Below are 24,143 nucleotides of genomic sequence, written 5' to 3'. Positions count from 1 at the left end.
TAACTTAAAAGCTCAAAATTCTTTTTCACAAAGCAGTAGTATTACAATCAGATGCTGACTTCAAGCCAAAAGCTGTTCCATTCATTTAGAGCTATAGTTTTTCCGGGTGAAAGAAACCAGGCAAGAATGTTTTCATTGATTAAATAGGTACAAAGGGAATGGAGAAGCAGCAGGAACCATAAATTCACTTCTTTCCACCCAGGGGAAGTGTGCAATTGGGTGTCATGCAAGGCAACAAATCAAGTCCACCCCCACTGCTGTGTGTAACCACAAGCCAAGCTTTACATGAGAAGTGAGCAGAGCCCAGATAGCTACACACACACACACACACACACACACACACACACACACACACACACACATTTGGAGAAATGTGAAGGGCTACAGAGTACTAGAAATTCTATCACAGCAGTGTTTTTCTTTGCACTGTGCATTAATCAGCTTTCTATTAATATAACAAAATACCTGACACAACCAACTTTAAAATGGGAGAGATTTACTTTGGCTTACAATTCGAGAGGCTTCAATTCATGTTTGATAGGCCCATTGCTTTTGGGCCTGTGGTAAGGCAGCACATCATAGTGCGAGGATGTGGAAGAGGAAGTTACTTGCCTCACAGACTAGGGAAGTCAAAGAAGGAGGAAAGGGCTGGAGTCTCACTATCCCCTTAAAGGTGTGCCTCCAATAACCTAACTTCCTCCCATGAGACCTGACCTTTCAAAGTTGCTCCCAAATGCACACCACAGGTTAGTGGACTTCAACATATACACTTTGGAGAGACACTTGTCCAATCCATAGCACACTCCTTTCCATAAAATGTCTTTAAAAGACAAACACTACCTCCAAGGAAGAGTTATTTATGGAAAAGCAGGAAACCTCAGTGAGCTCTCTGACAGCAAGTTTTCCCAGTCGGATTCTTATTACTTCTCCGAAATAACATTCTACTTCTATTCCCCCAAGTCTTGAAGGAGTCAATAAGATCAAGTCATTAGAATTTACTGCCTGATCCTTTATGTTATCTTGGTACATCTCCTAGCCTGAGTGCTAATCAGTTTATACATTCAGAAACAATCACACAACTTGTTAATGATAATTCATAATGCAAGTGAAAAGAGTGTGTCCAATATAGGCAGAATAGGGTCAATATCATTCACTCAGTGTTGGCACAACTTAAAATATTTTAATATCTATCACATGTTTTACCTAGTTCTTTCTCTTTCAATATTGTCCATTTTCCCTGAATGTGGAATGTGAAATCATTTTTATTTCTTTTTCGCTCAACTATTTCAGTTTTCATCTTCCAGCTTAAATACCTCTATGTTTTATAGAGCCTTCAGAAAGGGAAAGGCCTTCTTGAAGACATAATCTGGATCAAGATTTTTCACTTCAAATAAAAGGACAGAAACCAGAAAAAACCTTGAAATTCTCATAGGACTAGAAAGACAAATTTGGAAATGTGAGGACACAAGATTCAAAAAAAAAAGAGGAAAATAAATAACTGAATCCTTGGAGAACCAATTTCCCCTCTAAGAATTTTCCTATATGTGAACTGAATGACTTGGGAGGAGACATCCTATGAAAGGCAGAGCATTTGCTTTCTTTAATCTTTGTGATATAAGAATTAAACTTCAGGATTTGCCATGGGGAAGCCCCACCCCTACCCCGGCCCAGTGAATTTAACAAGTTCTCAGAAGAAAGCATTAAAAATCATATCTGAGCATCTGGGATGAACAATCTAGAGCGTTTCAAAAAATAGGACATAGCCCCGGCTCAGGACAGTTTCTGATTGCAGCAAAATCAAACCACGCTCTACATGCCCAGTTGAGAAAAGGTAAAGACTAGAGCAAACTATTAACTACAGTCTCTTCAAATTTTAGTATATAATATCTACCCTTAAATTTTAAAAATTGTTAAGCATGCCAACCACCAGGTACATAAGATTGTAAACCAGTACAAATGAAAAAGGATGTGCTTGCTTCAGCAGCACATATACTAAACATGAAAAAGGAAAAGAAAAGCACCCATATGTGTTCAAGATAGTAAGTGAGCAAACAAAGATTTTTAAGTCACTGTGGTTAGCACGTACAAGAATACAGAAGCAAAGATAGAGAAAATGTATTAAGAGATAGATCTTCACCAGAGTATTTTCATTGACTGAAAAATGCACATTTGGTAACAGAAAAATATTATAACTAAAATGAAGGATCTGTACAGATCTGTTAACAGCAGTTCTGATGCATTAAAAAAACAAAATTACTCAACTGGAAGGCATATCAACAAAATAATCAAGGAACAAAATAATCAAGTAGGAGCACTAAAAGGAAAAATGAGAAAAGCACAGAAAAGAATGAAACATATTTGTGACATACAATGATTGGTTTTAAGAAAAGAAGTAGAAGCCATGCACGGAGAAAAACATGTATGAGAAATTTCTAAAACTGATCAAAGATATCAATGTACAGATCAACACCAACCTACAATTCTGTATGCAGTAAAATCTCTTTCAGCTGAGCGTAATACATCCTCTTTGGGAGGATCACAAGCCCAAGGTCAGGCTGGGTAAGTTAGTAACACACTGTCTCAAAATGAAAAAAAAAAAAAAAAAAAAAGCTGGGGATACAGTTCCAGTAGTAGAGAACCCCTATGTTCACTCTCTAATACTGAAAAAAAAAAAAGACAACAAACAGATGAAACTTCCCAAATCAAGGATAAATAAACAGTCTCTCAGATAAATGATAATTAAGGGGATTTCTCACCCCTATACCTGCTCTGCTGGAAATGTTAGTAGATGCTCTCCAGAGAAAATGAAAATGGTATACAAGAAGCACTGCAAACTAGAAGCTAAATAAATCAAATAAGACACAAGCACATGTAGTAAAGCCTTTTAATACCAAAGAAAAGAGAAACTTTAAAATTAAAGGAAAATGACATATTACTTAAAATGATAAGCAATTATCCACATGAACAGTGTGGAAGCCAGCAGACAATATAATGAGGTTTCTTAAGGTGCTAAAAGAAACTAATTGCTAACTTAGAATTCCATGACCAGTGAGAATTTCTGTAAAGATGATTTAAATAAGGACAACTTGAGAAAAAGACCAATTCATTGTTAGGAGACGGAGTAATGAAAGAAGAAATAGAGTGCGCTAGAAAGAGCAAATATGTGTGTAAAAATAAATAAATACTAGAGCCAGGCATGGCGGTGCATGCCCATAATCCCCATACTCTGAGAGGCTGAGGCAGAATGATCAGAGGTGTGAGCCCAGCCTAGGCAACCTGGAGACTCACTAAGACCTTGTCTCAAAATTTAAAAAGTAAAAAATAAAAGATAAAACCCAAAAAAGGCTGAAGATGCAGCTCAGTTCCACAAATAATTATTGAGGTTAAGAAAAAAATGATATCTTGTGGGATGTAAACATATGACTGAATAACTATTGGGAAAGAATTAAATGACATTGAAATGTTCTAAAATTCTAGTGCTGCTGGCTATGGTGAGAATTGGTTTTATTGGACTTTAATAAGTCAAGGGTATATGTTGTAACCTTCAAGGTAGCCACTAAGAAGAATAAAATAATGGATATATATCAAGCTAGTAGAAGAGAAAAGTAAATAATTAAAATGTTTCATTAAGACATTCATATTATTAATTAATTGATATAAAAATTGAAATCTAAGTAATAATGGAAGCCCATAACAGACAATATTGAGATGTGTCAAGTCAGAAGAAATATCATTGCATAAATCTATATATAAATAACAACAATAATAAAAATATTGTGATTATTTAACTGGGTTGAAAAGAAAATGGTTCAACCATATGCTACATAAAAGCAGCACACCTTAAACTTAACTATAAAAAGGCCGAAAATAAGAATGGAACAGGATTTACCATGCAAATATTAACAAAAGAAAAAGCAATATACTCTTACTAATTGAAAAAGTACACTATAAGTAAGCAGCGTTACTAGAGGAAAACATAGCAAAGTCACTAACTAATGATAAGATATAGCACACACATAACTAAAAGAATTATATAAGACTTCTCTTCAGAAGTCACATAAACAAGAGCAGAGTACATTGAAAACCTTTAAAGTAAAAAAAGAGAAAATCCACCAACCCAGAATTTCTAATCTAGTGAAATTATCCTTTAAAGTGAAGGAGAAATAAAGACTTTCTCAAATAAAACAATTACTGGAGGAAATGCTCACCCGGAGACCTGTCTTGTAATAAACGTTCAAAGAAGTTGAGAGAGAAGAACATGACATAAATCAAATACTCAATTTGCATGAAGAAAGGAGGAGTGTTACAGAAATAAATAAAATAAAATGTTTTTTATTTTTCTTCTTCTTCACAGACCTAACCGAAAACAGTCTGTTCAAAACAATAATAGCAAAAATGATTCTAGTTTATAGAATACAAGACTGCAGTGTTCCACAGGGTGGGAAGGAGGAACTGGAGCTGCTCTTACTTGCACGACTTGGGGAGCAGGATAATATTACTTGAAAGTGAACTTAGGTTAGTTGTAAATGCATGTTGCACACTGTACAGCCACCAATAAGTAATTTTTTAAAAAGAACTTTAATTGATATCCCAAGAAGAGAGAAAACTGAATTCTTTAAAATACTACATTAAAACCAGAAAAGATAGAAGAGTAGAAGACAAAAAAGGGACAATCAATAGAAAGAAGTTTCAAGGGGCTGGGGATTTAGCTCAGTGGCACAGCGCCTGCCTGGCAAGCGCAAGGTCATGAGTTCGATTCCCGGTACCGGAAAAAAACCAAAAAAAAAAAAAAAAAAAAAAAAAAAAGAAAGAAGTTTCAAAATGCTAGATACTAACTCAACTATCTGAACAATTACACTTAATATAAATGGTCTAAATTTATGAATTAGAAACTATCAGAAAGCCCAGTGATAGACTGTGTGCTCGGCTTGCGCAAGACCCTAGGTTTCATGTCCTGCACCCCTCCACACAAGGAAGGGAAGGGGAAAGAGACGAACTCCAAACATTTAAGAAGGACTAGTGCCAATCTCACACAAACTCTTTCCAAGTGTAGAAAAAGAGGAAAGTTTCTCAGTTTGTTGTGAGTCCAGTATTCTCTCAATATCAAAATTTGAAAAAGAGATTATCAGAAAAGAAAGTTAGATCAATGTTTCTCATGAATAGATATCAAATCTTAAGCTAAATAGGCAAATAAAAGCAAGTGACTCAAAATGACACTTCAAACATATTGGCTTTATTACAGGAATACAAGAATGTTGTAACACTCAAAGAATAATCAAGATAATCCATTGTACTAAAATGAAGAAAAATTAAGTGACAAATTTGATAAATTCAGAAAAACAATAAAAAACTCAATGCCTATTTGTAAAAATATAATGAAAACAATAAGGAAAACTTAGAAAACTAGAAAGAGATCTTTCTAACCTGAACAGAAATAGCTATAAAAATTCTATAGCAAACATCATCTTAATTATGAAATATTGCAATAATTTTCCCTTGAAATCAGGAATGAGCCTAAGATGTTAGCATTGTAATAAAAGCCCAAGCCTTAACAACAAAATGAAGGGAGATAGATATAAAGACTGGAAAACAAGAAATATCCCTCATTATGCACAGCCAACATGATAATATATGTAAAGATAGAAAGGAATATGCAAACTATTTTAAATAATAAATGCGTTTTGCAATATATACCTAATACATAACTTGACTTCATTTCTGAGAAAGAAGAAGCCAATTCCAAGGCCAATTCCAAGGAAGCATCTCCATGCCTAACCCTGGCTGACATAGGAAAGCTAAGGCTGTCAAAGGTTCAGGACCCTTTCCTCCTCCACCAGTGTATTTATCACTGCCTTGGAGAAATGGTCCTCTCCTAATTCCCCTGGGAAACACTTTTAAGTGGTGGGCTTGGGGTTTTATATACAAATCTATCCTCATGTTTCACATCTCTGAGCCTTCTGATGCTTTCTCAATCTTAGACCTAGGAAATTCTAGCATTTTCATTTTATTTCTTCTCAGACATTGTTATAGCAGGGCATTATTAAAAAAAGATGTTATTTTTTTAAAGGTATGATCTAGCTACAGACAGGTGTCTTTGCTTAAAATCTTTACAAATGTGCCAGGTCTATGAATCTTCATTGGGATTATACCCATCCTTGGCACACATGTGTTTCTCCAGAACAAAATATTGAATCCTAAGTCATGGGTGAATTCTTTCCATGTCAATAAACTCACCCCTCTTCATCCTGCTTCAGCTTCCTTGGTGCCCAACATTAACATCCTAAATGGAACTTTTCATGCATATTCTCTCAGTTTCTCCTGGAATATATTAGTCATGTCCTGCAGTTTCTTCTGGCTTGTTTTGGCTACTTTTTCTTAATGCAAAGGTGTATACTTCCTTTGTAAGGTTTTGCTGAGATCTGACTCTGTTTATTGGCCTGAAGTCAAAGAGGAGTTGAAAGTATGGAACTTGGAATCTAACATCATATCACACGTGACTTCATTCGTACGAGATTTTGTACAATTTCCAGCCAAGGAAAATCTGTTCATCTCTGGCAAGGGAAAGCAGGGTCCTTTGTCTGCCAGAAGGACTTGGGGGTAATTTATTGGTATAAACTGTAGACTAGTTCTCCCAAATAGCTCCATGCCAGATCTCAAGGTTTATTATTTTCCTACCATAGCTCTGACTTTGACATAGGAAGCCTGTGGAACTACACATTCAGTCTCTTTTCCAACTCAGCTACACTCAGCTAGATCTGAATTTCAACAGAATGGACCCTCACTCTACTAAAGGATCCCTAATTTCAATCTCTTTTCTGAAATGCTTGGGACCAGAAGTGTTTTGAATTTTGGATTTTGGAAATTTTTGCATATTTGCATATGCATAATGAGCTATCTTGGGAATGAGATCCAAGGAAAACATGAAATTTATGTATATTTCAACATAACTGATACACAAAGCATAATGATAATCTTATCTAGTATTTTTAGGGCATCGACATTTTGAGTATGACCTGTCAGGAAGTCAAGTGTGGAATTTTCTTCTTTATGGCTTGATGTTGCCACTCAAAGAGCTTTGGATTTTGGATTGAGGACGATCACCTTGCATTCTTTAAGTTGCCAATGAACTACTATTCTGGAGTTATATTTTTATATTTTTGCAAGACTTTCAGTGTAGCAAAAAATACTCAATACCTTTCACAGTTCTTATAATTATTCTTTCCCTACTACCAACTTAGTGCAGCACTCAATTGGTCTCTCATGGGGCTCCCGATTTAGCTCAGCAGCACAGTGCCTGTCTGGCAAGTGTGAGGTCATGAGTTCGATTCCTGGCACTGGAAAAAAAACCAATTGGTCTCCATGTCCTTCCCTTCTTCCTGCACCTTGGCTTATTACATGCCTGAAGAGTTTTGCCATCACACTTACTCAAGAAGTGGACTTCTTTTTGCCATCAGACGTGGGAAAACCATTACCAGAACTGCTGAGTATCTGCTGTCAGTACTTCAGCTCACCAGGAAACAGCCCAAGGAAGGGCTCTAAGCCTATGTGCTTTATTTAGGTAGGAAGCACAATCCACAAAATTAAGACCAAGGGAAATAGAAAATGGGAGGAGGGGTGAGATTTTTGGTGGCCAATTTGGTGACTGACTCCAAGAAAGCAAGGTTATTTTGCTCATCACATGGGGTGTTTCCAGGAATGATGTTGGGGTCTCTGTGTTGTAGAACAGTTATTGTAAAGGAGAAAGGAGAATTCTGTGTCTGCCGTTGTTCATTTTCTATCTCTTAGGACTCGAGTTTCACCACCCGGATGTTGACTTCTCCATACGCTAAGCATTCTGATCCTTTTCTCAATCTTAGACTAAAGATATTCTGGCATTTCCATTTTATTTTTTTCTTAGGCTTTGCCATATCTTAGATTCAAGAAGTTACTGAAAAAAAAAAAAAGGTACAATCTAGCTTCAGGCAGGTGTTTTAGAAATCTGCGGTGGGGATGTAATCTCATATTGGAGCACTTTATCTGAGTCCAGAAGTCATAGAAAAATAAGAGCCTCTGAACCTATTCAGGCCAAGCTTGGAGGTCAGTTCTGGAGTGGCTTCCAGTGTACTGGGGAAACTGGAAACTGTGAGCGCACGGTCCACCCTGGACTGGCTGAGACTGCCGGTGGTGTTGACAGTCAAGACTCCTGCAGTTGGAGCTCTACGTTAAGCACATGGCCAAATATGAGGCAAGAATAGCTAAGCAGATCTGGGGAGACACAAAAATTGAGGACTGACATATTCACCCTTGAGACATCTGCCTGATGAACATTTTCACAGGAATAGACCTGGAATTGGCACATCCTAAACCGAACCCATTATTCATACTCAGGTATACTTTCCACCTCCCGCTGTGCTTCCTACCCAAGTGACTGCCACCACCACTGACTTACTCACAAGATGCAAAATAGGGGCTGTTTATCGCAGTTCTCTGTTGCCTACAACCTCTACATCAGACCAATTCTCATAGCGTCTAACTTACACCACCTTAATTTTGCAACCTGCTCCCTCCACAGCATGACTTCCACCTCCATTCAAAGGTGTGTTTCTTGCTTTTGATAGTTACACCAGAACAATGATAAAATGATTTCTTATCAGGACTCATTGTCTTCTTTCTTGCTTCCATTTAATCCATTCCCCAAGTAAAGAGGTAGCAGAAGTAGGGTATGAATTAAAGGCACACACTCCAGTTAGACTCCATTCATTTGAATCTAGCTCCTCTACTTATAGGTATATAATTTGGGCAAGTTAATTAACATGTCTTTATTTCAGTTTCCTGTTGCCTTTAATATTCAGGCAAGGGCAGCTAGAAAAGTTCTAGAAAGGGAAAGAATCTGACCCTTAATTAGATCCAGCTTCAGATTGCGGAGGAGCAAAGTGTTTTAGGGATAGACTTGTACATTTATTTTTTTTTATTTTAAAAACAAAAGGAAGAAAACATTAACAAACAGACAACCATTTATAAAATAGCAAAAGAACAGTACAAACTATACAGAGTTACAAACAAAGTGGTAGGAAATTAACAATGCTTGTTGTATTACACATTGATATCTTCAAAGTGGTTTCTCATGAAAACAAATAGAGACATGCAATATTGATCAATCAAGGACTCATTAACTGTTTCTTTCAGCAAAGAAATAGAAGATAGTAGATCAACTATGTTAACTATCCTGTACATACATAGATACAAAATTTTTCCTTCTTTCCTTTCTCTTTTCCCACATCCCAGTTGCCCTTTTCCCTTGAAAGTTTTCCTTTCATTTCACAGTGTCTATCATACCTCCAAGTTTTTATTAACTCTTTCAGGTTTTACACTAGTGAGATAATGCAGTGCTTGCATATGTAGGTTTGATTTATTTCACTTATGAGTATGGTCTCTAGAATTATACTACAAAGCTACTGTAATAAATCAACCTGGTACTGGCTAAAAAACAGACCTGAGAATCAATGGAACAGACTGGAAGAAACAGCCACAACCAAAAACACACTCAGCCACCTAATCTTTGATAAAGGGGCCAAACAAACTTACTGGAAGAACGATAGCCTCTTTAATAAATGGTGCTGGAAAAATTGGCTTGCCACCTGCCATAGACTTGTACATTTATATTGTTTTAGCTGTGCTGCATCCATGAAAAAAACATGCTGGTCACGGTGCTCTCCTGTGAAAGTTTTAAAAAGGCCAATCATACAGGCATTGTCTGTGCTGTAAAAAGTGCTATTTTTCATAGCCTTTTCCGGGATGCTGATGTGATTGCCTATTTCCGAGTCAGGTTCTCTCAAGGATCTAGGCATTACTGACACAGTCCATTGAGGAGTGGCAAACCCAGACACTTGTATTAACTTTTGGTGCCGTCATTTGTGCTATAAGTGCCTGACTTGGAAGGTATAAAAATGGCAGGAACAAATGAAGGGCGTTTTTAAAATTGAAGTCACTTTAGAATGCATTCTATTTAAGAGATCTGTAGGAGAAAAGAATTTTAAAAAGGCATGTTGAAGGAGCAGAGTAACTGCCTGGGTACTGGCTCTAACAAATGTGGCAGATAAAATGCCTATCACCAAGATGATGGAGGCATGATTTAGAAGAAGGTCATGGTTTAGAAACATACACTGATAGAGATGGGGGATCCTACAGGTGATTCACACTGAACCCCCTTCTTTTACATAAGAAACTGTCTCAGGGAAAAAAGCCAGTGTTTCCCAGTTTAGCCATGCATTTGTCCCCTAGAACTGCCATGACAAATCACCACAGGAATTTATTCTTATGCAATTCTTGAGCTTAGAAATGTGAAATCAGAGGGTCACGAGGGCCACATTTTCCTTGAAGAGTTTAAGGTCGAATCTTTCCTTGTCTGTTCCAGTTTTGGAGACCGCAGGCATTCTGTAACTTCTAACCATGTTCCTACCATTGTTGCCTCTGTCTTCACATAACTTTTCCTTCTGTGGATCTCGCTATGTCCTCTACTTACCTTATAAAGACATCAGTCATTGACTTTGGACCTTGTGTGAGATACAGAATGATTTCATCTTGGGAATTTTAACTGCAAACTTTACCTGCAAAGATCCTATTTTCAATGAGGTTACCTTTTGAGATATGAATTCTAGCGGGAAACACTACTCAAACAGAGTTCACAAGCTCCTCCTCCAGGAGTATCTATGGATCTGAGGGAGCATGTGTGGATCCTGCACCTCTCCCAATACCTTAGGCCAGAGGTGGCGAACCTATGGCACAAGTGCCACAGCAGGCTGTGTCATTGAAAGCCTAAAAAAATTCACTGTCACTGCCTCATGCCATAATTCATGCATAAATGTTGTCAGACTACCCTAATTCGAAGTGCATGGACCCCGAGAAGTAATTTTTTTTTTTTTTACAGTCCTGGGGATTGAATTCAGGGTCTTCACACACACCTCCAGTCTTCTTATAAAAGTATTGTTATTTTGAGACAGGGTCCTATTAAGTTACTGAATTACCTACTTTGAGCTCAAATTTCCAGTCTTCCTGCCTCAGCCTTCCACAGGGCTGAGATGGTAAGTGTGTATCACCACACCTGGTTAAATAAGTCATTTCTAAGCCTCATTGCCTTTAGTTACAAAATGGTGAATACACTATTAGTCTTCCTTCAGGGGTCTTTATAAGTTTCAGTGAGGATAAAATGTAATAGCCTTGGGTGAGCACTTAGCTCCAGTGCACAACTGCTGGTGAGGCTCAATAAATAGTAGCTACTAATCAATCAAAGCCATCATCAGTGCTTTGGAAGGATTCACACAGTGCACAAAACAAAGCAATCATCTTCAAGGCTTTGTGGAAGCGCCATATGGCAGGTAGCTAGTTGTTCTTAACCAGGTCACTCATTCATTCTCCCTTGTCCTGGGAAAAGCTCTGACCTCCATACCAATACTTTCAGTGCAGCTTATTTTTTCAGCTCCAACCTAATCTATCTGGCTTTGTTAGCTTTTTTGGACCAGATTTATATTTGGAGACAAAACTCCAGTATTTGGACCAAGGAACAGACTAGTAGAAATGTGAAAAGGTGCCCAAGGTAATTATTTCCAGAGCCTAGGCTTTAAAAGCTGGTATTTGTCAGGACTTTCTTCATCTCTGAGCCCAGTGGCAAGGTTCTCCTGAAAAGCTAGCAGGAAAAGAAGCTGGGGTTGAGATCAGAAGGACAAGGAACACCTAGGGTGAACCCAATGGTGGCAGTTTAAAGTTCCGTGATGATCTCTTCAATAAAGACACAAGACTCCATCAAGATCAGGTGGTACTCACTGAATCTTGGACTTGGACTCACTGGCTCTAGTGGAAAATGTGAGCTATTCCTCAGATCTTCCTTTATAGCAAAAACACTCATTCTCCCAGCTCCTGGGAAATCTGTTCAAGCTAAGACAGCCACGTCTCCCAAAGCCACACATTCTCCCTGGGTGCAGCTCACATCCAGTGTCTAATCCCAAAAGAAGAACAGAAAGACCTAGCCCTTGCCCTGAGCAGGACGAGTGTGGAGGGGTCATGGTAGCCAGAACCCCTGCAGGAGATGAGGTTTCTATTGCAACTACACAGCAGGCCTTGCTTTCTTCCTTCCCCATAAACAGACATATAAACTACCACCTCATTCTGACACCTATCTTCACAAAACTCCTGAGAGGCAGGCTTTTTTTCAACCTCATTTTATAGATGAGAAAATTGAGCCTCAGAGATCAAACAAACTTTCCAAAGACATACAGCTAGGGAGTGGCTATGTTTGCCTGTAACCCCAAGTATGTGCAGCCCCAATGCCCCTGGTCATTTCATCCCAATATCTGCCTTCAGTGAGTCGCTAGCAATAAAATAGAGGCTTTAACATCCTCAAGTGGAAAAAGCAGGACTATAACTGCACTGTTATGTGGGTAAGATTCCCTTTATGCTCTCCCTGGCTTGCTGAAAACCCTGTTATTATGGCAGTGGTTCTTTTTCACGTTATCTCATTCAATATTGGTTACTAAATGTTTGTTTTCTTTTATTAGCTTAGAAGCAGGCTCCAGTTTCCTGGTAGTGTTTGCCTAGCTCCTTCTAAGCTTGAGCCATCTGTTCCCGTCCTGGTGGATGGCATTTTTTTCCCCCAAAGATTTTCCTGCTCTGTATTTAATAAAGGAAGCTGGCCTAAGTAATTCACTCTTCCCCTCTTTCTCTTCCTTCTCCCATAGACAAGAAAACTGAGAAGAAGCCTTAAGGAATGACACAGTAGCTATCTCCATGCCCTTGAAATTATGTCATGTGATATTAGCAGGAAATGTATTATGTGTGGATTGAGAACGGTGATCAGTGTGAAGCAGTGAATCTTTCCAATTAATTGAACAGGATTTTTCAACCCCAAAGACCTAGGTTTGAGTTGCTGTTTTAGCATATATTAGCTGCCTAATCTGGAGTAGATTGCTAACCTGCTGTGAGCAATCTTCTTGTCCGTAAAATGGGACTAATAACTATTATTTCATGTGTGAAGAGTTTCTGATATACACACATAAAAGGTTTAGCATAGTGCTGTAAATACAGCAGACACATGCTCAGAGGTATCTGTTGATGTGTGAAAAGTAGAAGGGAGAAATTTGAGCTCTTTATTAAAAAATACTATATGATATTCAGAGTGAGTCAATTAAAAGATAATCTGAGTTCTAGGAAGGAAACAGTCTTAAGAGAACCTCTAGTGTGTATATCGTGGAAGCATCTTTTCTTTTTTTTTTTTTTTTTTTTGGTTTTTCTCTGGTACCAGGAACCAAACTCATGACCTTGCGCTTGCCAGGCAGGCGCTTTGCCGCTGAGCTAAATCCCCAGCCCCGTATCTTTTCTTTCCAAACGTTAATGCTGTCTTCTTTCACGGAATGTAGACATAGTTGGCTTTTTTTAGATCTCTTCAGAGAGACAAAAGCATTTTCAATCAAGTGATCAATCAAGATCAGAGCAAAAACAGCTGTATCCCACATGCAGACTTAGAACAGATCATTTATCAGGAAAGTCTTGGAAGCGTGTTTTGACTGTGGAGTTTAAGGGTACAATTACTTAGTTGGCTTTCAACATGGACAACTGATTGCTCAGGTCTATAGGACCCTGGGGAGGAAACACAAAATGCATTTGCAGGATTTTGTCCAGGAGTGGTATAATAAGGGGAAACTTTAACCCATGAACTCTTGTTTCCTGGTGCTCAAAATGTCATCCTAAAAGGTGGGAGCACCCTGCACTTCAGGTTCCATATGTATGGACCTTTGTGACATTAAGAAGTAAGCCCTGGATCTGGATGATTACACAAAATGTACAAAGATATTCTGCAGATGAATAAGTATGCATCAGAAAACCCAATACAAAATTGAGTGAAAGACTTAAGCACTGGGGCTGGGGATTTAGCTCAGCGGCAAAGAGCCTGCCTGGCAAGCGCAAGGTCGTGAGATCGGTTCCCGGTACCAGAGAAAAACCAAAAAACCAAAAAAAAAAAAAAAGACTTAAGCACTTCACAAAAAGGGTCATTTAAATGACCAGGAAATGTGAAAAAAATGTTCATAATCATCAGTCATCATCTAAGTGGAAATTAAAAGCACAAAAGCATATAGCTGCACAACCACTGTAATGGTCAAAATTAAAAACACTGAAGAGATCTATGTTACTGTGGCTGTAGAGCAACTGGAACCCTTCTATGCCCGTGATGGGAATGTAAATTGGTAAGAATCCCCTTAGAAAATTGGTCACATATTCTAAAGCTGAATACATGCCTATTCTATTACTCAGAAATTATATTTGCCCAAGATACACAAGCATATGCCACTTACACATGCATACAACCACGTCTGTGGTCAGATTACTGCAACAATCTTAAACCTGGGTTTCTTGACCCTGGCATTATTGAGGAGTTGTATTTAACCGCTGTTGTGGGCTTTCCTGTGCTTTGTAGGCTGATTAGCAGTATACTGGCTTCTACTCCCAAGCCGTAACAACCAAAATATTTCCAGATATTGCCAATGACCCCTGTGGTAGAAAAATCATCCAGAGTTGAAAGTCACTGCCCTGAATTAAAAACAATTCAAATAGCTATTGTTATAATTTCAATATGGTTTGTGTCTCCCCAAAACTTTGTGTGTTGGGAACATGGTCCTCAGGATGGTGATACTGGGAAATGGCTGCAACCTTTGGGAAGTGGAGCCCAGTGGATGGTCCATAGGTCATTGTGAGCATGTCATGGAAGTTAGTTCTCGTAGACTACACACTCTGGTTGAGAGTTCCAGCTGAGCTCTCATCTATCCTACAGCCAATATCGTCCACCAGACACATGAGAGCCATCTTAGATGGCCAGCCGGCCAGCCAAGCTGCATGTGACCATAGTGACCATAAGGTCTGATACAACAGCACAAGAAACTCTAAGGGGAAATAGTCTCACCCCACTCCTCCAGAAGGATCAGTCCACAAAATCACAAGGACAACAAAACTGTTGTTATAGGCTCCTACTTCAGAGATTATCTTTTTATGCACACATTGTAATCAGAGCAGGAGCAATCACAATTTCCTTCTAAAGACAACAGTTTGGTCCAGTTGAGCTCAACCAACAGGTACTGAATCTCTACCATGCAGCAGACACTGTACTAGGAAGCTGGAGATCAGCAAGGATAAAGTCATGATCTCTGCCTGGTGGGGAGTCAGCCATGCTTTGAACAGTAAAGTGCAAGAATGGATGTAATAAGATCACAAGCAAAAGAGGAGGTTTGGCTGTGGCTTTGGACTTGCTCAGCCCAGGTATAAATTCCAACATTAATGCCTCCTAATGCTACAATCTGGCACATGCTGCCTGATCTCAAGCGTAGGGTGTCCTTCCTCACCTTCCTTGGTGTGACTTTTACCCCTTCCCAACAAATAGGCATCTTCAACTAATTGGTGATTCTGGGATCTAGGGATGGTACGGCACCGAGCCCTTTCTCTTTGTTTCCTTTGGATTCTGGCTGCCCCAGGACTCAAGAATTTGCTTTGGTCCTGCAGCCTGTTGGTGGAAGTCTGCCCCCTACAGTTCAGAGGCAGGAACTGCAGAGGAACAGCCAACTCATTAGAATCCCCAGATGCCCACAGGTATATGTCATATGTGAAATAACAGCTTTATCAATGACAAAACGGACACATGCTTACCATATGCCTACTTCTTTTCTTTTTTTCATTCAGCTCAATATTCGGGCAGGGGGTAAAATATTTTGTTTTACATCTATCGTATTGAGCCAGAAATCTGAGAACTAGGCTGAAATAACATGGCATGAGTTTTTAGTTTAAGCCAGGACATAGGAATTTGGACTTCAGTAAGAACATAGGCTTGACCCTGATGACCTAAAGAAGCCGCCATGAATCCATAGACTTTTTCTTACAACTCTGCACTTACTTAGCTTTATCTGTCTTTGTCAAGATTTGTAGGTTAGGCCTTAGTCACAGCCCTGTGGGGGTTTTTACCTAGGTGGTTCACATCTGCTTGTGGCAGCTTTGTCCACAATGAGCTGCTTTTCTATAGAGCTTTGTATTTACTAGAGCTTTGGAGAACTGTGGAACTGCCCCGCCAAAAGTATCATGTGTCATGGCGTGCTGGTCACTGCAGCTTGACCTTAAACTAGAAGGTATAATTTCTCTAAGCAGTTGTAGCTAAGAATTCCACTTGAGAATAAAGAAAACCTTTTCATACATAAGTGTTTTAGGCATTTGTGGATAGAAATAGAATAACTTCTATTTTAAATTTCAAGGTAGCTACATTCTAGGTGTGCTGAAACACTAGGGAAATTTTACCTCTAAATTATTAATGCCAAGCCTAGGTAGACAGTGCTAGAGCCACTGCCCAAATCCAGTCTGCTTTCATAGCCAAGGAGCAGATAGTGAACGAATGGCCTTGAATATGCAGCTTATCCAAAGGCTGAAGGTTTTTTAAATACTGAAAATGTGATGGATGACTTCCAAGGAGATGTGGAGTCTTGAGAGTTTCAGAGGAAGAAAAGGGAAGATAAAGCTGTTAAAGTGTTATAAAGACGGGAAATGATTCCAAAAGGAAAAAGAGAAACAGCAGAGCTGTATCCCACTCCTGTAGGAAAGTAGCAAAGAAGAAAATGCTCTTGGACTCTCACATATTGGGCTAAAACAGCAAAAAAATTCTAGTCTTTGCTAAGTTCCAAAACTTTGAAATTATCCACAGCAGCTTCACCACTGGAAACAGAAGTGGAGGGTGTGAAAAACTATTTCACAGCGAGTAGGTTTAACAAGTTTAAGCAACTCTTTAGGAAAAGCTACGGCCTCAGTCATACAGCATGTGACTAGAAGACATCCCAAAGAGATCATGGCATTCAGGCCACGGGGCAGAGCCCATCCCCAGGTCAACCCTGCCCAGAAGCATAGGTGCTCTAAAAATGAAGGCATATGAAGCAAAATGAATAGCAATAGAACCTCAGACAGGATCCAGCTCCTTGGTAGTCATCCCTGCAAATTACTTGACTTTGAATAAATGTAGCAATGCCTCAGATGTTACTTAAATGCTACATGGAAAATGGAAATTACCTTATCAGCATGAATTATGCCCTATGGTTGTAATAATGGGAGGTAAGTTATATTCTTTGGTTAACACTTTCTCATTAAAGAGTGATATTGTCAGCCAATCTCATGCAGATTTTGAGAAAGTCTGTTTGAACATGAGGCTGGATGTGATGTGGGACAGCTAACAGAATAGGAAATAGAATATAGTCTTCCCTTGGAGGAGAAGTGCTTCTAGATCTTTCTTGCAGATATCAAATTCTCAGATGCTCGAGCCCTTTGTGCAAAATGGTACACACACATTGTCTTGATTACTTAGAATGCCTAATACAATTTAAATGCTGTGTAAATGGTTGTCATGCTGTATTGTTCAGGAAATAATGACAAGAAAAAGTTTGTACCTGTTTAGTACCATCCTAATCCTAAAACATGTTAAGTGTGTGGCCCGTGTCTGTAGAGCTTGCAGATAGAGGTGGCTGGTTGTACAGAAGGGGAATGAGTTTCCTGTCTTAGAGTGTGGACTTAGAGTTAATTTCATTAATGATTTGTTCTGATTCATTTCAAACTTCTTTGAAGGGAAACTATAGATATTCATCTGGGATCCTAGAAGGCTATAGAAAGAGACAATGCAAAAACCAAGGCTGTCCCAAAAAGTCACTGACTTCCTTCTCACAGGTAGTTAAATTCAGTGGGCTTGAAAGAAATAGAAAACTAAGGAAGATTGGTGAATGTATACTGCTTCTCTGCACTTGGTAGCTGCTCCCTGTGAGGGAACTCACTAGAGGGTTACTCCTGGCCTCATACTCACCACGCAGGGTGGTGAGTGTGGAGTGAGAAACTGGAACTGTGTAATCCAGGACCATCTTTTTTCTACTTTCCTTTGGGATAGGGTTTCTCCAGGAGCTATTTCTTCCCGTGTTCTGCCAGGAAGTGGAAGGGATCAGAAGGTAGAGTCTTAGTCTCTTTTCTCACTGTTGGGTGAAATATCCTATACCCACAAGGTAAAGAGGAGAAGTTACTTCATTTCACAGTGTGTAGCATGTACAGAGTGTATAGAGATTTCAGTCCATAGTCAGCTGGCTCCAAAGCAAAGCAATGTGGCAGAGAGGCATAACAGAGGGGAAACAGTCCATGGAGTGCAGGCAGAAGACAGCATTTCTTTGACTTTCCCTTTTATTCCGTACAGACTGCATGCTTATCATTTGGTGCCACACACACCTAGGATGGGGCTTCCAGTGTTCAGCCAATCAGTGGGCTAATCCAGCTATCACACCCATGATCCAGTATCACACATCCATGACCCAGACACCTCCTATACACCCCACCTAAGAGCATAGGAGACTTTCGGGGACATCTACAGTAGATATCAGCCTTAACAGGTGGTGATCTAGCACTGTGTGTGGTTGAAGAAACAAATCTGCTGGGGTCCCGGCCCTGATGGGCAGCCAGGTACAGGAAATTAAAAGAGAAGGACAAAAAAAGCTACATTCCGGCCAGCTCCTAGGGAATTTTCCAGAAAGCCACACCCGAGCCATGGCAGCAGCAGCCCCTCATTACAGGAAAGCTGAGAAGCGTAGTCTGCTACCTGAGTATAGTGACACCCCAAGCAAAACTGGGTTCTTACTAGGGACCCTGGGAGAATGCATGTTCAATAAGCAGCTAGCTCTCTACCAAGGAGCCCTCAGTAGAATCCACTGAGGGAGATTTCAAGGCAGCTTTTGCCTTCTTAATAAAATAGAAAATGTGTGGGCCACATAGCCCTTTGCCTTCTCTCATCTGACAGTAGCCTTGGATGTGGAGTGATGCCAAGAGGGGGAATGGCCCTGACATAACATTCAGTAATGGGCACAAGGCAAAAGGATGAATGACAAATGAATTACAAGGTTTCTGGCCTTGTCGTTGTCAAGTTATTGAATCAACACCAACAGCTACTTATCTCTAGTGGTCTTATTATGTGAAAAGTCCTGTTTGTGGAGTTCCTGGAATCACATGTTCTGCTGTCTGGAGGCAAATATTCATAACTAGTGTAAATTCAAAGCATTGGCCTTTTGCTTTTATGTTTAAATGTGTGTGTGTGTGTGTGTGTGTGTGTGTGTGTGAGAGAGAGAGAGAGAGAGAGAGAGAGAGAGAGAGAGAGAGAGAGACTTGGTAGAAGAGTGTCCAAAAGTTATAGCTGTCTCATTTATACCTCACAGAAATCATAGGAAGTTTATGAGATAATATCAATATAAAAGTTTTACTGAAGATCAAAAAGGTCCCTAAAATTCATATAATCCATTTCCATGACAATATTACCCACATTTTCTAAATAAAATATCCCCTTTGGACTTTTTTTTTTTTTTTGAGATGGGGTCTCACTGTGTAGCCCCAGCTGGCCTCAAACTCACGATGATCCTCTTGCCTCAGCTTCCTGAGTGCAGGGAGTACAGGTGTGCACCACCACACCTAGCTTAGACATTTTGTATCATCTCAAAACATATATCTACACGTTTTACATATGTGTGTGTGTGTGTGTGTGTGAGAGAGAGAGAGAGAGAGAGAGATCAGAGAGATTTTCTTCATCTTTAATTAGCATCTTGCTGAATTATAAGTCATTTTCCTCTGTCCTGGCCTCAGCAAATACTGTGAACAGATGTTCCTCCTTCCTTGAACAAAATCTGATCGCTCTTCAATGACTGTAATTAAGTGTCACTCCAGCCTTCTCTTCTGGCAAAATTCACTCAACTCATTAAAACACGGGCCTTAGAGGGCTAACATTTCAACCTTTTTGGTCACCCCTGTCATGCTGGTCTGGACCCCTTTTAAAGCCTCCATATTTTATTTCTGCAATTTGTCAGATGCCAGAAAGAAATATGAAAAATGAAGGCCTGGCAAGTTTCTGGAACTGGGGGAGCACCATTTCAAGCTCCTCTCGTGATATTCTAGACTTGAAAATATTTCTCGCTTGTTAACATTTCTCGTAAGGTAATATGTGTCTTCTTTGTTATAGAGAATTCTGACTGTTAGTTGAATTCCTCTGGGGAACTTTAAAAGCATATTGATAACCTGGCCCCACTCACAAAGATCCCGATTTCAGTGGAGTAGGATGGGTTTCAGCCCTGACATTTTGTTAAAGTTCTTCAGATGCTTCTAATGTAGATCCAGGTTCCAGAATAAGTGAGCTATTCCCTCTTAGCAATGCTTTAAAATCCATCATCTGTCTTTTGTTCTTGCTCTGTGAATTTTCTCATACCCCATTAGGAACTTGCTTCCTATGACTTTACCCTGTCTGTATATAATTTTACTCAGTTCTTCCCTACCAGAGTAAAAGCAACAACGCAGCAAACCATAAAAGAAAAAGGAAAGTTAGCCTTCTGTTCTGAAAACTCCTCCCGTTAACCCATCTTTTTTCCTTCACAGCAAAGCACTATAGTTTGGATGTTTGTCTCCACTGGAACTGAGGATGGAATTTAATTGCCATTGTGGCAGTATTAAGAAATGGGTCTTTTGTTCTTCTGCTTCCTGCCCCATGAAGACGAAGTGCAGCTGCCCTCCAGAGGCACAGCACCTGCGGTCCCGTGTGATGTCAGAGTTGCCAGCCCTGCCTGGATCTTGAACTCCCAGCCTCCACACCTGTGAGCCAATCCGTTTCTGTTACTTGTAAATAATCTTTGGTACTCTGTGGTAGTAGCACAACATGGCCTAAGACCTACAACTATTTGCCTGGCTTTCTACACTCCGTCCCCTCACCCTTGGAAGCAGAGTCGTCAAGGTGCTAGATCCAAGCACTCCTCTTTTTTGCTTTACCTCACTTCTCTGCCACAGTTAGTATTATTGTCTACCTCTCTGAATGCCTCCCTTCCCTTGTCTTTAAAATCATGCTCTTTACTTATCAGTCTCCTCCACTGGGTCCTTTGTTCAACTATCTTTAAATGTCAGTGTACCCCAGGCAGCACCCTTCCCTCCCTCTAAAATTTCCAAACACTCTCCCTGAGTAATCCAAGTCTTTCACCGTCTTTAATACTCTTGATAATGTGTTATAAGTACACCTCAGTTCTGGTTTCCGGAGCTCCACATCCATGTAGCTAACTGCTTTCTGTAATATCTAGCCATAATTTCAAACTTAATGTGTACACAATGGCATTTTTTCCCTACCTGAAGCTACCCCACTTGCTCCTTATTTTATAGTTTTTAATTAATTTCTTCATCTTTATTATTGGAGTCACTAATTACCCAGATACCCAAAGTAAAAGCTCAAAAATCATTTGTAGCTTTCATTGGTAGGCTTCTCTGGTTCTCTAGACATTAGATTTCATTAATTCTGTTCCTAGATCATGTCTTGAAATTTTCTTCCAATATTCATGCCTTAGTCTAACACCTTAATCCCAAATATAGATACAGAGATAGAGACAGAGACAGAGACAGAGATAGAGATAGAGACAGAGATAGAGATAGAGATAGAGATAGAGATAGAGATAGAGAATAGATATAGATATATAGATTCTCTGATTTGTCTCCTTCCTACCTAGGGTCCCTATAATCCAGTTCCACTCAGATGCTAGGATTATCCTTATAAAATAGGAATTTGATTAAATTACTCTCACTGTGAAATACTCCAACTGCTCTTAACCTCCTGCAGTGCACCATGAATTTATCCATTTAGGGACATTCGTGCTTTGTTTCCTCCTTATCTTTTTATTTTTACCTTCTTCCCCTCTCCTTGGTACAATGAAATCTTTTTGAGTTTTATTAGGAAGTCATGTCTTTACATCTTAGCATATATTTATTATTCTTTTGCCAGGAATTTCACTAACAACGCTTCCTTCTCACAACTTCTTCCTCATTTTTTATGGATGGTAAGTTCTATAAGGACTTTCTTTTTTTCATTAACATGCATTCTATGTGTATATATTAATGGGATTAGATGAGTCATTTCAATACATGTATATGATATGTACTGATCAAAGCCAACGTATACTCATCACCCCCCAACAATTCTTCCCAACCTCTATTAACACTATCTACATTCAGGTCTACTTTTTGTGTGTAAGTGGAAGGATACTGGGTATTGAACCCATGAAGTACATTTTTAGCTTTTTATATTGTGAGACAAAGTCTTAGAAGGTACCCGGTTTGACCTCCAGTTTAGGATCTTCCTGCCTTGGTCTTCCAAGTTGCTGAGAGTATAGGCATGTCCCACCATGCCTGGATGTTTCTGTTAACTTCCACAGTGAGAGAGGATATGTGCTACTTGCCTTCTTGTTTAATTTTTTTCACAACCTACTGTCCTCAGTTCCATGCATTTAACTGCAAATGACAGGACTTCGGTCTTCTTTACAGCTGAATAATATTTCTTTAGAAATATATACCACATTTTCTTTATCCATTCATTCATCAGTTCATACCATTTTCTTTATCAATTCATTCATCAGTTCCATGCCTTGGCCATTATGTGTAGTGCTGAATGTAACATGGCAGGTATCTCTTTCATATGCTGGTTTTGTTTACATTGGATAGCTGGAGAGCTGAATCATATAGTGGGCCTATTTTTACTTTTTGAGGAACTTCCATACTATTCTCCACAGGGGTTTTACTAATTTATACTCCCACTAATACTGATGAGCATTCCCCCCCCCATTTCATCAGCATGTGTTCTTATCTTCAATGTGTTTCAACCCTCAGCTTAGTATCTGCAAGATGACGGGTGTGCAACCTTTCCTGCTCACCCATCATCCATTTTAGGCAGAGTCAGCTCTAATAGCTATGGTCTCGCAGCACCATGTAAACACAGCAATAATAGCAATCATCCCACTAGATTTTAATTGTTTGTTTGAGTCCCCTATTGAACCATGAGTTCTTTGAAGGGAGAGAATGCATTGTGTTTTCTTCTGTATTCTTACCACTCGGCAATGTCTGATCAGCATAACAGATAATGCTGATTTTTAAATAAGTTTCTTAACTTATTCACAGAAGTAACAAGATGGATATGGATTGTATTCAGAATTTAAAACAAAGAATGTGCAACTTTTAAAAGTATGTATATCTAAACATTAAACTGTATTTTAGCGTACAATAGCTTGGCATATATACATAATAGAGAGGTGTACATTTTTTACAAAAATAAAACCATAGGATAAATTTTCACTTACATGTAATGGATATGAGAATAGAAGATGTCTGGGTAATCTCAGACATCTTTATTTTTTGTCTGAGTGCTTAGTTCCCTGAACAACCAGTCTCATGCAGAAGTAAATCATTTCTTAGCCCAGTTTTGGATGTCTATATGGAGCAAGGTTGGTAGAGAGTTTCTGGAGTCAGAATTCCAGTATCTGAATCCTGGTTCTACTATTTAATAGTTTATAGGATGTCAATACCTACCTTTTAATTTCTGCTAATCTGTGATTAATTTTGTCAACCTGACTAGCCCATGAAGTACCTCAATGTTTGGTTAAACACTGTTCTGATGGTGAGGGTGTTCTTTGATTAGATTACATTTAAATCGGTAGACTGAGTAAAGCAGAAATGTGATGATTAATCTTGTCAACTTGATTGGTTTAAGAAATTCCAGAAGGTTTAGAAAAGTACACTTCTGGGGGTGGGCAGGTCATGTAGGGTTATGACTTTGGAGACTATTATTGGTGGCTGGTCACTTCCTTTCTGATTCTTTCCCTGCTCTCTGTTATCTGGCTGCCATGAGTTGAGTGGCTTTCTTTGACCATGTCTTTCCACCATGCTACTTCTGCCTTGGAGCCAGTCAGCCATGAACTGAAATCTCTGAAACAGTGAACCATAAATAAATCATTTCCTTCTTTAAGTTGTCAGGCATTTTGTCCCATCAGGCATTTTGTCCCATCAACAGAAATATGACTAATATACCCTCCATGATGTGTGTGGGCCTCATCCACTCAGGTGAAGGTTTGAGTAGAACAAAAAAGTAGACTAATGACAATTACTTCTGTGTAACCTCCTTCAAGCTGAAACACTGGGCATTTTCCTGCCTTCAAAGGGAACTCAAACATTGGCTCTTCCAGAGTCTCTAGCCTGCCATAGTGTGGTTTTTTTGACCTTTGGTCTAATCATATGAACAACTCTTGCAGTTTCTACATATGTACATAACATTTTTATATATA

The 24,143-nt window shown here is 39.2% G+C and overlaps 1 long non-coding RNA gene across 1 annotated transcript in view; it reads left to right on the top strand.

The window, feature by feature from the left end:
- Window positions 1-24,143, top strand: part of LOC106149880 — a 47,643-nt gene that overhangs the window by 10,165 nt on the left and 13,335 nt on the right. Inside the window, exon 3 of the long non-coding RNA XR_001236339.1 lies at window positions 20,434-20,648. This is a non-coding gene — a long non-coding RNA (uncharacterized LOC106149880). The remainder of the gene's footprint in view (window positions 1-20,433; window positions 20,649-24,143) is intronic.

The sequence above is a fragment of the Chinchilla lanigera genome, unplaced genomic scaffold, assembly GCF_000276665.1.
Source record: "Chinchilla lanigera isolate Chin_1 unplaced genomic scaffold, ChiLan1.0 scaffold00005, whole genome shotgun sequence".
NCBI classification, from domain to species: Eukaryota; Metazoa; Chordata; class Mammalia; order Rodentia; family Chinchillidae; genus Chinchilla; species Chinchilla lanigera.
The sequence above is the reverse complement of the archived record's forward strand: the minus strand, read 5'-3'. Positions and strand labels throughout refer to the sequence as shown.